This window comes from Calidris pugnax, unplaced genomic scaffold (assembly GCF_001431845.1).
Source record: "Calidris pugnax isolate Ruff unplaced genomic scaffold, ASM143184v1 scaffold58, whole genome shotgun sequence".
Taxonomy (NCBI): Eukaryota; Metazoa; Chordata; class Aves; order Charadriiformes; family Scolopacidae; genus Calidris; species Calidris pugnax.
Window position 1 is genome coordinate 2,570,469 of NW_015090868.1, and position 13,658 is coordinate 2,584,126.

At 36.3% G+C, this 13,658-nt stretch overlaps 1 protein-coding gene across 2 annotated transcripts in view; it reads right to left on the reverse strand.

The window, feature by feature from the left end:
* DLC1 (DLC1 Rho GTPase activating protein) overlaps positions 1-13,658 on the reverse strand; it is a 226,116-nt gene that overhangs the window by 155,926 nt on the left and 56,532 nt on the right. The window lies entirely within an intron of this gene.

The window sequence follows — 13,658 nt, forward strand, 5'->3', positions numbered from 1 at the left end:
AAATGGTTTTCCATGATGTCACTCACAGCACGTCTGTGTCTGGAAAAGCATTTGAAAAGGCAGACATGGATATCTTCCATTCCAGTAATGCAAACTACTCATGCCACATTTTCAAACCGTGCTCCAGGAGTAAAGAATACCATGAGCAAGGCATGAAAGAAGATAATCTAGATACTTACTCACTACCAACAAGCTGATTTGACCAAGCTGATAATTTAGGTCTTGTCATTTCCTCTTTACCCTTTGGAATCCAGTTTTTCCAATTTCCTCCTACTTTGCAATCTGTCCCCTGTCATCATCCTGTCCTGGTCCCCCTCCCCCCTTTCTTTTTTCTTCTTTCATCTCTCGCCCCCTTCAAGAAGCCGATGCAAGGCTTTTTTCTTTCTTCTTTATGTGCATGCTTCTACTTTCCTATGCTCTCCATCTACTGGTAGAGAGTTTAAACTGTTGTCGCTACTCTTCTAACTCAAATTCTGTGTCTTCATCTCCTCATTCTGCACTCCCTTACTTGTCTTGGACTCAAGCCTGAAATTCTTTCTTAGATAAAACACAGGAAATTCTCACCAAAAGGCATATTTACATATTACATCGTTTCTCTCCCCTTTAATACAGCTTTTCTTTCTTGAGGTTTCGCATATTCCCTCTTCAGCTAAATGCACATTATTTCAGACATCACAAATCCCCCCAAAATCAATTAGCTAATAGTACACTAAAAATGACCACAGCTACAAGTGGAGACATGGATTCATAGAGGTTAAATTCAGTACTAGCAGGACTGAGCATAAACAACAATTATTATTGATGTACTTGTCCCCCAGAGGCACCGGTCTTCAGCCCTTGGCCTGGAAAACATCTAATACCTATGATTGCTATAAATGCTGATATTTCTTCTACCTTGACTGAAGTCACAGGTAGATGTACTATCCAGCTGCATATAAGAAGAAGATAAGTAAATCAAATGCTTATAGGGATAGGCAAAGCTGTGGTTGCACAAACACGCAAGTGATTTTGCTGGGACTGATCTGGTGAAAGACAACCATGGACCACAGGGAAAAGAAAGTGTACTTTGGAGCAGAGTGGCTGTGATTTGTTGTTAATGACTGTCTTCATTTTAATGAAAGATGCAAATCCAGAATAAAAATCAGGAAACTGGAAAAGTCAAAGAAAAGAGAAAAAGAGCAGTTGTTTTTTTTTTTTTTAAAGAAGAAACAAAAAGGGGTAAAAGAAGCAGTAAAAAAGAAAAAAAATAAGAAGAAACAGAACAGAAGACCACTTTAAAGATTGACGAGCACAGCTAAGTTGAATTAAAGCATCATTTTAAAATCATTCTGCTCTTTCCTGTTTTTATATACACAATTCTTCCAAAAGGCATCCAAAATTTCATAACATCTCAGCATGGGCCAAAGTCCCATTGAGCACCAAACTTTTGGATATGAATAGTTTTACAGTAAGTAACACTATAATAAATAGAACAATTCCAATCTTGTAGGGATAGCATTTTTAATATCAGTTTAAATGGTCACTAAAAGTTATTAGCACTTTGGAGATTACCGCAGTGCATGCTCAAAGCAGTAGATTTCTTGGTAATTTTTAAGTAGCTCAAATACAATTACTACACCTGAGATCATAGTGCATCTCACCTGCTCTTCATGACAATACTAGCATGAGACAGCTGAGGGATCCGAATGCCCTCCCCTTCTATGTCTCATGGTTTGGGTATGAGTGTCATGCAAAGGAGGAGAAAAAAAGCAGTGTTGCCTGGGACACAATTGCATCCATAAACCAGCATTACCTTACAAATGAACTCCTGAGATGATACTATTTTCTCCATCTTCAAACCGCTCTGAGCTTTCCCTTCTCTTGAATTGCTGAGGGATAAGGTAAGAGTCTTGTGGCTCTCAGTCACAAGACGATATTCAATCTGTGCTATTTAGTTTGACTGCTTCTCTCCCCGTGATCTAATTCCTAGCAAGATCTAATAAGCACTCACAGAGTCTGATAGAGAAACAATAGATTTCTCCATAAAGCTATCCAAATCCAAAACTGAAGTTGCCCTTTGGCAAATTACAAGTTAACCAACAATTCAGTATCTAACGAGTTTCTCCTAGCTGAAAGTCTTGTGCAACAATGTTGGACTGAATAAAGCTGCAGCCTTTTGTCACTTATTGGTCTACTGGCAAAAAGTTTTTTTTCACAGCTTTAGAACCCCTTATGCCCATTTCCTGGAAAACCTGCAACCCAACTTTCTGCAGCAAGTCTCCAAGCAGCTCTCTCCCTTTCCATTCCTTCATACTGTCCACCAAGGGGACCTACTGACATTTTCTGGAACTTCTTTCCTTTGTTCTGGAGATTTTGAGATAACTTTTGAGTTATTACTGAATGGGATGGAAACAGTAAAAAAATCTATTTATATCTTTATTTCCATCATGTTTATTAAAGGTTTTAATGCAGAATATATTCTGCTAATTTCAACACAGTAAGATCCTCTTCAATACTATTTTAAGGATTTACGTCACTAAAAACCCTTATGCTAGTCCTCTGCATGTGGTGAAATTTATCCCCTGCCATATCTTCCAATTATTTTGTTTCAAAGAGACAGAATTCTAAAAATGGTGAGCTGTATAGATCTATTAACTGATGCAATATATCTCAGTACAATTTTAACAGGAGATTTCAGATTCCTTCTTTTCAACAGAGTTTCCCTGTAATGTTTGGCATTTATCACTTGCTCTAAAATGCTTTATCAGGCATGAAACAGAGGAGGCATGTGTCACTAGAACAAGATATATCGAGATAAAGCTCTATGCAAGAGAAATAGCTTCCATGTGAGAGAAGTAGTCCATGTAAGGGCTTCCATGCCCAGCTGCCTATGGTTAGAGGATGTCTATGGTTGTATTGGATTGATCTAGACTATTTTCCCCTCCTTGAGACCTGCAGCAAATTAGAGGATGTGTATAAAAACATGGCAATCCCAATGGCCCAGACAGAAGAGGCTGGCAACTGTGGCTCTTGAGTCAAATGCAACTCTTGCATTAGGATTTCATCACGTGACTGATGGTAAGATTGTAATGGTAATGAGCAGAAGCTTCTATCTGCTGTTTTGATGGGCTATAAATGTTTTCCCCAAAAAATTATTTTTGGGAAATTTATTTTTTCTTTCCAAAATATCACTAAGTTCCATGGATTTTACCTTCAAAAAAGATTGTCCCTTGCTTTTAAGACGTGATTACATCCTGTGTACCTCACCTATACCAATCATCATCTCCTGCAGTGTTCCCTGTTGCAGGTGTTAGCTCACACCAAAATTAATGAGACTCCATTCAGATGTTTAACCTCTGCATTATAACAATTCAATAACAAATCCTATTAATAAAACTGCCTAGTGCTTACTGGACTTTGTTTTTCTTCAGGGAATATAAATTCTTTATGACACCGACATTAAGAATGAGCTTACATCTTTTTCAGCAATTTTCCACTCACAGGCTTCTAACTGACAGCGATTTAAAAATTTTGCCCATTTTTGCTCATGCGTGCAACAACAATTCTGAGCTGAATTATGGGATTCAAGTTCTTTAGCGCTGACAGAGAAAATTTGCAAGATTTTTTTTTAAAAAAACCACAATGATATAAATGCCATGTAAGCTTTTCTTGGCAGGTGCTGAAAAAGAGTTAAAATTTCATAGTGACATACAGTTAAACAGATTTAAGCAACTTTAAGAAAAAAAAGGGGAAACTTGGTAAGGATTCAACTCAGTCCATATGGAAGAGCACAGAAGAGAGACTTGCACTAAACTTATCAGGCAATAAAATTGGAGAACAAATGGGAACATTTCACGTAGTGTCTGACATTCAGAACATATTGTCATGGAAAGCAAAGCTCAGCAAACTCTCAAAAATTCAGTCTCCACCAGCTTCATATCAGTGTTGTTTAAGTTAAAAAAGACATTGATATCCCATCATTCTATCAAACCTACCATTTCTCGATGGCTAGAGAAACTGAGCTGTCTTCTACTGATTTCGTATGTCAAAAAGATTTACTTATGAAAAACAACATTTTTAGACAAATTTTAATATTTTTTTATTGTAAATACACTGAAGTTTGCTTGCTTCCTTCACCAAAAAAGGTTTATTTCTAATAAAACAGGCTGAATCCCTGTCCTCAACACTGCTAGTCTGCAAAATCAGCCTATGGCTGAAAAAACGGAATATTCTGAATAAGCAGAATATTCAACTTGTCAATGTGAGCCCATCTAAAATTTGCTATTTGCTATGTTTTGAAAGTTCTTTAGGCTCTTTATCTTAAACTAAGGGAATATCAATGTCTACCCACTGTTTCCATCACCATAATATTTAACCTAATCCTTTAACCTAATGGCTACAAGTAGCTTTTAGAAGCAGTCATTTATTTATAATTTTCACCTGGAGAGTGTAAGTAAACGAGACAGTATATGCATATCACAAACCACCACCACAAGGCACCTGGCAGCAAGTGTGTCATCATGAGAGGCTTCTATTTCACAGAATCACCATGGTTGGAGGGGACCTCTGAGATCAAGTCCAATAATTGTAAATACACTGAAGTTTACACAGTGTAATTTTGCTTGCTTCCTTCACCAAAAAAGGTTTATTTCTAATAAAACAGGCTGAATCCCTGTCCTCAACACTGCTAGTCTGCAAAATCAGCCTATGGCTGATAAAACGGAATATTCTGAATAAGCAGAATATTCAACTTGTCAATGTGAGCCCATCTAAAATTTGCTATTTGCTATGTTTTGAAAGTTCTTTAGGCTCTTTATCTTAAACTAAGGGAATATCAATGTCTACCCACTGTTTCCATCACCATAATATTTAACCTAATCCTTTAACCTAATGGCTACAAGTAGCTTTTAGAAGCAGTCATTTATTTATAATTTTCACCTGGAGAGTGTAAGTAAACGAGACAGTATATGCATATCACAAACCACCACCACAAGGCACCTGGCAGCAAGTGTGTCATCATGAGAGGCTTCTATTTCACAGAATCACCATGGTTGGAGGGGACCTCTGAGATCAAGTCCAACCTCAAAAAAAAAACAAAAAACCAAAAAAAAACCCCAACAACAAAACAAATTGTAAATACACTGAAGTTTGCTTGCTTCCTTCACCAAAAAAGGTTTATTTCTAATAAAACAGGCTGAATCCCTGTCCTCAACACTGCTAGTCTGCAAAATCAGCCTATGGCTGAAAAAACGGAATATTCTGAATAAGCAGAATATTCAACTTGTCAATGTGAGCCCATCTAAAATTTGCTATTTGCTATGTTTTGAAAGTTCTTTAGGCTCTTTATCTTAAACTAAGGGAATATCAATGTCTACCCACTGTTTCCATCACCATAATATTTAACCTAATCCTTTAACCTAATGGCTACAAGTAGCTTTTAGAAGCAGTCATTTATTTATAATTTTCACCTGGAGAGTGTAAGTAAACGAGACAGTATATGCATATCACAAACCACCACCACAAGGCACCTGGCAGCAAGTGTGTCATCATGAGAGGCTTCTATTTCACAGAATCACCATGGTTGGAGGGGACCTCTGAGATCAAGTCCAACCTCAAAAAAAAAACAAAAAACCAAAAAAAAACCCCAACAACAAAACAAAACAAAAAACACAACACCCCACCACATCACACCCACCCACAAACCAATAATCTTGGGCACTAGAGCATGCCCTGAAGAGTCAAGTCTACATTTCATTGAAAGGTCTGCAAATAGCTAAACAGGTTATTTAATCCATGGATAGTAGATAAACCAACTTTTTTTCCACTTACAAATTGACATTTACATTATTTCTTTCCTTTCACAATGTAAACAACACTTCTGGAACAACTTGCTAGTCAATAGGTAGCTTATAAATGTTCACTTTTTTTTTTTAAGTCAAAGCATCTGGTTATCAAGGACGTAATTTCTAAATACTGACTGAAAAATAGACTAACAACTAATTAAAACTGGTTTACTTATGCATAGCAATCTTTTTATTAGATACTGTAAAGAACAATCACTCCCCCAAAACCCAAGTCAGTAATCAGTCACACGAATCTTCATTAACACCAGTTTTCAAATAGCAAGGACTGAACTATGTTATTCAGAACAAGGACCTATGGTCACAAATGCTTTTTGCAATACTTAAGCCATATTATTTATTTAATTTTGCATCAAAAGGTATAGTTCTCAATAAAAATAGTAAATTTACCTAAAAGTAATATTCAAACTTCACATTTATTTCCTAAACGTTTTTGTTAATATCTAGCTTGGTCCTAGAACAAGTCTCAGCTGTTCCCTAGACAATCCTGGGATACACAGCAGAATGCTGAGGGAGAATCATAAATTGGTGAGGTGGGGTTCTTTGGCTGTCATAGTCATTAGCTTTGAAAAAGTACTGAAATTCAGAAGAAATTATCAGAGTAGTTAATTCTTTATTACTTGTATGTTTTTCCAGAACCTCTCTATTCATAAGCTAAATAGAAAATACATTTTATTCACCCAGTTTCACAGTAATTTAAAGTATCAGCCTGAACTCTTGTGCTTCACATTCCAGCTCTTGTGATATTCCTGTATTCCAGACACCTTCTTAGCTAAAATTCAGCCTATTAACACAGAACCATAGAATTGTCTAGGTTGGAAGGGACCTTTCAGATCATCAAGTCCAACACAACACTGACAAAAACCACCACTAAACCATGACCCTCAGCACCACGTCTACCCATCTTTCACATGCCTCCAGGGATGGTGATTCAACCACTTGCCTGGGCAGCCTGTTCCAATGCTTGACAATGCTTTGGGTGTAGAAATCTTTCCTAATATCCAATCCAAACCTGCCCTGGCTCAACTTGAGGGCATTTCCTCTTGTCCTTTTGCTTGTTACTTTGGAGAAGAGACTGACCCCTACCCCTCTACACCCTCTTTTCAGATAGTTGTAGAGAACAAATGAGAAAAATGAAAACCTCTCTGGATTTTGTAAAACCAACAGACACTGTCTTCCGGGGATTTTGTGCAATGTTCAGTATTTTTCCCTCCCAGTTGGGTCCACTTGAAGCAATAAGCAACATACCAAGAGGAACCACTGCCATATAACAGACTTAATTCTCTCAGACCCATACGTCTCGTATGGTGGTACACATGCAGTTATGTTGTGTCAGTAATTATGTAGCTGGCTGAAAACGGGGTATGATTTTTATGAATACCAGCAATTAATGCACAGATAAATTATTGCATGTGTGAGTATAAAGTGAGGAATTCCTAATGTGAAACTTACAGTACAAGGGATTGACCTAAAAATCTTCCAAACATCTTAAATCCATTAAGAGCTGAATTCCTCCGTTATTGTAAAATAAATTCTTTTTACAACTAAGTGGAATTGTTTTAACATTTCTAAAAGTATCCCCATCCACTGTAATTGCCATTAAAACTTCATTCTCACAGAAAAAGCTCAACCTTTACTGTATCGTGTCTTATAAATACTTAGAATACACCTGTACAAGTTGAAAGGCTTTTCCTTGCCTTTTTTTTTTTTTTTGGGTAAAGATGAAAAGTCTGTGTGTTGAATTATGAAATGTTCTAATTGACATGAGTGCCTGATGTGGTGTAAAATGCCTGTTTTCTCTTGCCCAGTGACTTTCATTGACACGAGCAAGGCAGCAGATGGCAGCATACAGTGAAAAAATGTACTTAACGTTAGAAATAGTACCATTAGCAATGCTACCACTGAAGGTCATAAAAGTTATAAACTTTTGCTTCCGTTTATAAAAAAATATGGTTATTCTACATATTCAGACTGATCCAGTGTTGAAGACAGTGTGAGCAACTCTACAGAAAGGAGGAAAACATGAAAAAAACACCCGTATAAAAGCATAGTTGCCATAAATGAGTTGCAAGAAGAGACAGAAACGTAAATGTACAACTTGATTTAGTGCTTTGCAAGCTGGGTGTTTATTTAGATGCTCAATATTGTGTTGGAATCGAACTTGGAAACTAAGGTGGGCAACTGAATACATGTATTTCCCAGGTCATACCACAGCTACATGAAATGGTAAATCTCTTATTGCACTGTGAATTTCCATATACTTTGGTCACTCAAGAATCAATACTGAGGGACAGAAAAAGAGAGAGGGAGACTATCCCTGACCACAGAAGAACTGTCAAAGATCTCATAATCGGATTCAGAGCTTTTGGTTCAAATTCTAAGAGTAGCTTACTCTTATTGAAAAAAAAAAATTCTCACCTTTGAGATTTACAGTGCTTAAAAAACTTTATAGAACAAAAAGCATCTCTGACATCTGCAGTTTGCTGCTGCTTTCATTTCAGAAAAACCAAAATACATTTGGGGTTAACATAGGCAGTTATACTTAGAACACGGGGTTCCTGTGGGGAACAGGCCAGAGTCAAAGAGAAATTTTGAGAGATTCATGTAAGAAACTCAGCATAATCCTGCTGTTATCTACTACATGATTGGCAAACGTAGCTTTATGGCAATTTAAATGTTGAAAAAAACCTTTTTGGTAGGGTGAAATAACAGGCTGTTAGAATTCAAATGAAAATGTGATTCTGTCCAAATTTGCTTTCATAATTGATTGCCTTACCCTGCCTTCTAAAACACTTTTTAAAAAACATAGATATGAAAGTCAATATTAACTTAATCAAAATGATCAGATCCTGAAATCTTTACTCATCTTCAATTCATAAACATTCTTAGGTTTCAAAGAAACAAAATTTTAATTATTTTACATAGTAAGAGTCTTTCTCCCTAATGCTCACCAGAATTGCTTCCAGTTTTACCTGAATGAGTAAAATAAGAATTCAAGGAACCCTATAGTATCAGCAAAATTTAGAAAAGTGATATGACTACTTTAATAAGTAAATATAAAATAAGGGTATGATTCAGCAACAAAAATCTATCACCTTTCAAGTGACGTGACCCATTGTGAAAAATTTGTCAGCACAAATTCATTGACATATTTTGCATGTGTTTGCTGCCCTGGTTTGAGGATTAGTTGAATTTACTATAAAAAATAATGCAGTTGGAAACATAAACATTTCAAGCAGTTTCTGCCCTGATAATTCTTCTTTATGAATATTTAATTCTGAAATCAAGGTTTCCTTGTACTTACCATAAATTTTAGCTTCTTTTGTAAATTAAAAAACAGTGTAGTAAGAAATTTGAACTATATATCTTAATCCACAAATCTATAAATTATTCTTCACAGAATTATTTGGCTTTCTCAAAAAAAAAGCTAAAATTTTAAAATATAATATGAATCAAAAGCATATGTGAAAGGCTAAGTTATTTCAGTACATACAAATGAGCAGTTTGCAAAACTGTCATCTAAATAATACAACCTTTTGTCCCAATCCAGTAACAAGATTTGTGAAAGTGGACTCCTGAGCAAATCCAGGGCTTCACTGAAATCAATAGCTGCACCTGAATCCTGAATTCTAGTGCGCAGCCAGACTGGGTAATTTTGTACTTGTAGGCATAACTGGTGCCTAAAATCACTCTGAGAAATGAATGCATTTTAAATGAGTCATTATGGCTAATCTGAAAAACAATCTTCTCCTAGATACCAGCTATTCTGGTGATAATAGATTTCTGATTACCTTTGCACAGTGTGATTAAGGCTAAGTTGGACACTGTTGAAGTAAGAGGGACGGGACTGCCAAGAAAAGCAGTAGAAAATAATCATGGCCGGTTTTTTTCACCTGAACAGAAAATAGACAGGCTTTGCAGAGCAGATGTTCAAGGACAAAAATTTGGCCACAACTTTTAGGCCTTAGTTGCTATTGTCCTTTAGCCAATTTTTTATACTTAGGGAAAAAAAAACCCCAGCAATAATTGGTTCAAGCTTTCCTTAACTAGTTAGCTTTTAACTGGGCACTAGAGAAGGCTGTTGTAACTTACCTTTTGTTATTAAAATACATTTTTAAATTCTGTAGCCACATATTGTTTTTATAATAGTCAAGCCAAATTTAAAAATAAGGAATTTCTGGTCTTTATTTGTTGAACAATGTTATGAGTGTCCAGATGTGTGGCATTAGTTTGTAGATGGTAACGACATCTAGGATATTTACATTCCTTGCACTCCAAATCCAGACCAGGCACTCCCATTTTCCTGTGTTTCTCATGACCATTGGGGCAAAAGCCTGTTATTTCATATTTTTTAAGCTGATTTCAGCTCTCATGTGATTAATGCTTGCCAAGTGTATATCCTCAAGTGTTAATATTCAAAAATCATTGTCTATTTTGGAGACTGGTGAATAAAACCCAGAACATAGAGACGTGCTAATTATAGAAGCATGGACATTCTTTACTCTGTAAACATAAGTAATGCAAAGCTGCCAAAAACATTTCTTACTATCCAGTCCTAAATTATGTGGGAAATATACCTGTTCAATCACGTGAATCCTTATTTCACATGGATCATCCATTTGTGCACCTTCACAAACATGTGCATTTTGAGGTAGTTGTTACACTGTGAACCAAACACTCTGTGCTTCACATTATACTTTTACCCTGACCATGAAACATAATGTTGGCTGTCCTAAATTTAGGATGAAGGCTATTCAGCTGTATACTTCTCATAAGCCCAAAATACCATGTACATCCGCATATGAAAGGCTTTCATGCTGCACCCTGCAGAATCATAGAAAAACCCTTCTACAAAAATACCTTTTTATAATGCTCTGGGAGGAATCCTGTTCTCTCTTGTTATGCCTGTATTCAGGAGCACTCTGTGTGTTGCACACATGTGTATGCTTATATATATTACACGTGTGCTCTACGCAGACATTCACACTGACAAGAATGGGTTTGACTATCTGTAGGCGAGATTTTATGAAATGTTTTAAATAACATACGTACGTACATACTACTCCCCCAATTTTCATTAAAGGAATATCTACTATCAATTTGCAAAGAAAATTGTATTTGATACTGATTTTTAAATGCAAGTCTTAATAGTTCTGCTACTGGGAATCTTGATTATCATTTCATAAAATTTGGCCCTGAAAATTTAAAATATCCTGGTTTTCCACAAACCAGTGAATGAATAATTTCCACTAGAGCTATCAAACCAAATTCTGCTTATGGATAATCTGGCATCTTGTGATATTGCTAGAAATTTTTTGGTTTATATCTATATAAAGCTGAATTAACATGAATGGACAGAGTTTATCTGTTTCCTGTCTTTATGATAAGATCTTGTGTAGTTAGTATCTTACAAGTTCTTTATTAGGGATTTGATCTGAACCCATATCTCCCTGACTTATTATTCCCGCCCCCCCAAGTCTGCACGTGATGCTGTGTTTCAATTGTACAGTCTGATTTTTTATGCAGTCAATAGTTTGCTCTAGTTTGTTTAAAAATACCTCATATCATTCCATAATGTAACTAATTGCAGTTGTACTCCTGTTTACATATTACTAATAAACACAACAAAATAAGTTGTCCTTGGAGACTAAGCATCTGGAATCCTTGAAGATCTGCAGTTGCAAACACCAAAGAGGAAGTAAAATCTTTGAAACAGTCCATTACCACTAAAAAGCAGCTCGCTAAGTTTCCAGTGCAGAATAAACTCGTTCCTACACCAGTTAGTCTGACGACAAAAAAAGAAACTATGAGAACAGTGTCCCTTACAGATAGAACAGCAGACTTTAAGGATTTAAAAAGTATTAATCCTGAGTAGAATCCAACAGTAAACGTGACAAGAAGAACACAGGAACTCCTTTTCTACTAGTATGGGTTTGCAGTTAAGCCCCTAACAGCAGACTAATAACCATGCAGAGCAGATGAACAGCAACAGGGAGAGAGATACACAGGGGTAAGAATGAAGGGATATATTCTCCTTATTAGTTCCAAAAAAACTTATGCTTTCAAATAAAACTTGACTGCAGGTAAGGAGGCAGCTGAAGTTTTGAACAGTTGAAGCCACAGCACATATTAGCACTCAGTCTGTGGATCAGAAGGGTACACAGTCAAAACACTCTGAAAGCCCAAAGCTGAAAGGAATAACAAGATCTTGTTTTTCCCAATTTGCAGGACATCTACACTCAAGGCAAAATGATCCACATTTTTTGTACTTATCAGACCTACTATGGTAAAACTGAAAGTATGGTCTTTGTTTGAACAGATTTGCTAAAAGAGCCCATCCCCAAATCCTACTATAGAGTGCGGTGAGTTGCAGCCGGCAAAGTGTTAGGAAAAAAAGTAAAGTTTGGAGAAAATTTAGCTTCACTTATAAAAAAAAAAAAAAAAAAAAAAACGTGAGGTGGCAGTTCATGTAGTTTCATTACTAAAGGATACTAATCTGGGAAATATGAAACGTGCTGTGGAATTCAGTTTGTCTAAGTTCAAGGATCTGTTTCATTTCCAAATTAAGACACATGGGAAAAAAAAGTTTGGAGAAAATTTATATTCACTTAAAAAAAAAAAAAAAAAAAAAAAGACTCTGTATTGTAACCCTAACCCTACAACCCACACATTACAGAGTTTTTTTGAATATTCACAGTTAATCTACAAAAAAATATAAAACTTCCTCTCAAAAATTATACACATTACAAATTATATATTACATCAATATTCACAGCTAAATTCAGCATGATATATCCATTGCAGCAAAAGTCAAATAAATACTTATTGAAGGTGAATTAACACTTAGTATCTAACTCCAAAGGAAGTGACCCACACTTCTGCAAAGCCAGGTGTTAAGAGTTCCCCAAATATTAGTAGAGAAACCTAAATTTAAAAGGGATGTTTAATACCTTAGAGAGTGTCTGTGCTCTTCTCAGGATCTGGCAAAATGGGATATCACCTTCTAGCATAACATATGTACTTATTTGAGAATCTGTGCTGCATTCTGGGCAATGACAGAGTGCAGAGCTCTCTATTTGCTATAGTTATGCACTGATGATAAATTACAAGTGAATTTATTTTTGTACAAATGAACAATCCTAAATGTAAATGTTTATTATAACTTTTGTTACTGCCTTAATCGAAGGCATTAGTTAACTTGCTATTATTGCAGTGCAGTAAGTGACAGTTGGCCTCTATTTTACTTTCTTTAAACTTGTTATAAACATATAAATTTATCCTAACCACATTTTTTAATTTTAATATTTTATCCCAGATTTGCTGCTGGCTCGGTTAACAGCAGCAGTTGAATTCGTGAACAGATGGAGCAGGAGTTAACGCTAAGACTTTTCAGCCTGGGCAAAGTTTAGAAGAGTCCAGATTTCTCTGCTTCATGAGGGAGTGGAAAAAGCAAGTGCAAGAGGGAACAGAAAGTATGTCAGGAGTTTCTAGGACAACCAAGCTTTTCTGCACGTGCTGACGGCTGAAGCTTTAAGAAGGAGGATTCTCCAGGAGATAAACAATGGCAAAAGAAAGGACCATGCTCCTGATAGCTCTATGTATCTATGCATGGACACAGAAGGAGGTTCCTTGCCATATCTGAGCTCCCAGACCTGCCCTTCCTCGCCACCTGCAGCAAAGGGGCTGCCTGCTCAGAGGCTGCCCTCTCATCCTCAAGCTGTGAAACCACTTGACAAATTTGGCCTTAGAATGGCATTCTCCATTCAGTAAGGTAATACCTCTGTTTGCAGTACGCAACAGCTTCTCAAGAATCATCTC